The sequence below is a fragment of the Salmo trutta genome, chromosome 25 (assembly GCF_901001165.1).
Source record: "Salmo trutta chromosome 25, fSalTru1.1, whole genome shotgun sequence".
NCBI classification, from domain to species: domain Eukaryota; kingdom Metazoa; phylum Chordata; class Actinopteri; order Salmoniformes; family Salmonidae; genus Salmo; species Salmo trutta.
Genome location: NC_042981.1, coordinates 23,942,469 through 23,945,586, shown reverse-complemented (window position 1 = coordinate 23,945,586; position 3,118 = coordinate 23,942,469). Strand labels below are relative to the sequence as shown.

Below are 3,118 nucleotides of genomic sequence, written 5' to 3'. Positions count from 1 at the left end.
ACAATATATTATAATTAAAAGCTTTTTTTGGTATATACTCCACATCCCTAATTTGGTATATTTACTAAGCAAAGTTTGTTGACTTTTAGTTGAAGCATATGCACCTCACCCGACTGCAGTCATCGACTTCCGTCTGCTTTCGTACGTCACCTTGAACACGGCCATATAAAGGCTTTATTGGTTTTAAAGCTAGAATCCTTAGTTGTTACATACATTTTTTTTACTTCTAAATGAATGATAGATACCCATTGATTCTTGAAGAATATAACTTATAAAAGCCTCATAAGCTTAGTCAAACTGTTACCCAAAATATAAGCTTGTTTTACTCCAATGCTTGTAAACAATGTAAACAAACACTTTATAGCCTCTAAACATGGTTAAAACTATCCTTTTGATATCATGGATGGTTAGTCCTTGCATTCATAGCTCTGTCTGAATTTGAGTCGTCACATTTGTCCAGGCCCATCCCTCAGCTTTATACCAAAACAGAGGTGGGGTGACGCTTTATTGTTTCAACTAAGTACTCTAACTTTAGTGTGTACTCCACACTAATTTGGTTTGTCACTCACTCACTCTTAGAATGTTAGCCATGCTGTACTTCCTCTTTAGCGTCGCCTCATTGGCTGCTTCGTTGGGAAAGACAGAAAGTGGAGGCGGTGTTGTTGGTGTCGTTTGATGGTTCCTTCTACCCAACCTAAAGCTTCTGTACTCACAGGGAGTCCTGGTGGAACAGATGAGTAATGTCTTTATCACCAAGACCTTCCCCATCCATTACAGCCTGGTAATATATAACCTTTTACCCCTGACCTCTAACCCATTGTGAGTTTTTGGGGTGGTGTACTAACCTAACCTCTGACCCCTCCAGGTGACAGGTCTGTATGCAGAGTCTCATGGTGTCGTAGCTAGCAATATGTTTGACTCCGCAACCGAGAAGCACTTCACCACCTTCAACGCCACCGACCCCCTTCTGGTGGACGAAGCCGCGGCACTCTGTGTACAAGACGGGCGTGGCCATGTGGCCGTGGTCAGACTTGGGGATCAAGAACAGAACGGCGACTCACTTCATACCCTACAACCCCTCTGTGACTTTTAGTCAACGCCTGGCCAACGTCACTCACTGGCTGACTGGGGTACTTAACCTCTGACCCCCTCGTCCATAACTCCATTGTTTTCACTGAATACTGCTTTTAAGTTTTGCCTCCATTCCTCTGGAGGGGAGGAGACAGTGTTGTTTGCAGCTCTGTACTGGGAGGAGCCAGACAGGACAGGTCATATGTATGGACCAGAAAACACCACCCACATAGGACAGGCTCTTAAAGAGGTGTGTGTCTAACACATTGGGCTTGTTTGAGTGGTAAGGCTGAAGCAATTGACTGCAGACAAGTCGAGGAGTGAAGTTGGGCAAGGTGCATCTGCGACAGCCTAAAATCAGACACTGATGTGGTTTTCCAACAGCAAGGCTCAGTGCAACATGGCACACAGCCTTGCTTTTCTTTGGAATGTTGAAATATATCCCCCCATATCACACACTCACAAACTGTAAATATATGTGTGACATTGTACTATCAATTGGTGAGCGAGAGACTCAAATATCACATTAATTTGTACATATCCACACTGTATACAATCACGTCAAAGTTCGTTTCAGTCACGTCTTTGGTCACGTTCGCTTGGGTCAAACAAAAACACTAATGATTGGTTGACAACAGAGCCTCCCACAATGCAGGGTGATGCTGCAGGGTGAAGTTGGGGAAGAGCAACTTCAGAAACCTGCAGTCGACTGACATAATGACGTTTGATCACATGGTTATTGTAAAGCTCAGGCAGTCGTAACGTGGCGCAAGTCTGACCATTTTTATCCACATAATGCAACACACTTTGAATGGCGGTGACCAACTTTGGTCATCGACTCGACAAAATTGATCAACTTAAACACATATTACATTGCATTATATTGTGCTCAGTTCTGCTGATGAATTTTTGTTACTGTACGGATGTGTGTGTTAACAGGTAGATGACGATGTGGGTCTGCTGCTGTCAGAGCTGAAGCGGTTGTGGGGGTGTGTCAACGTCATCGTCACCAGCAACCAGGGAATGGCCCAGTGTTACACTGATCACATCATCAGACTGGACGACTGTCATCTCCCTGACAACTACTCAGTAGTAGACCTAACCCCTGATGCTATCATACCCAATGGAGGTATACACACACACACACACACACACACACACATACTCACTGTGAGACGTTTATGACTAGTTAAAGGAGATGTTGGTTAATGTGTCAGCTGCTGGGGCTGCCACCGGCGCCAAACAACGGATCTCTGTCCCAGGCACGCTGCTTCCTGGCTGGGGAGGGCTGTGTCGACGTCCCCCTAATGGTGGGACTGGTGGTGGGGGTACTGCTGGTTCTCACCACATTCACGGGTCAGTCTGCCTTATTGTTTGTATTACATGCATTACATTATTATCATGTTTCTATTGAAATATGTTGTTTTTACTATAGCCGAAAGACAGGACATTTAAATGAGCACTACAACCCTTGTCTCTCTCTCTGTCTCTCTCTCTCTTTTCCTCTCTCTTCCTCTTCCCTCTCCCTCTCTCTCAGGTCTGTTCACGATACAGGATGATGATGCTGACCCTCTGCTAGACTAAAGCAATCAATCACAGCTCCCAGCCCGACTATACTGACCAACCACAGATCATAACAACAAACCAAAGCTCACCCCCATGCTCCCAACAGCCAATCAGAACTCAGACAGGAATAAATAGAGAATAGAGTGTCATTTCAGACACAGCCATACTCTTTTCCAAGAGTTACAGAGCGGTAGTCAGATTTACACACTCCTCATTCTCTGTGGTACAATACTTACAGTATGGAGGGTACAATACTTACAGTATGGAGTATTCAAATAAATATGTACACTATAAATAAACATATTGAGCCATAAATAGATCAAACTAAAGAAATAAGACACTAAAGAGAAGTCAGTTAGTAGAAACAGACTGAGGTTACTTGAATTTGTCTGTATACAGAGAAGCCATCTAATATGATATAACACATGTTATATATTTGAAGAAATGCTCCGTTAATTTTTTTGCAAGACAATCCTAAAAA

The 3,118-nt window shown here is 43.6% G+C and overlaps 1 pseudogene; it reads left to right on the top strand.

The window, feature by feature from the left end:
- Positions 1-3,118, top strand: part of LOC115162201 (bis(5'-adenosyl)-triphosphatase enpp4-like) — a 3,370-nt pseudogene extending 252 nt beyond the window's left edge.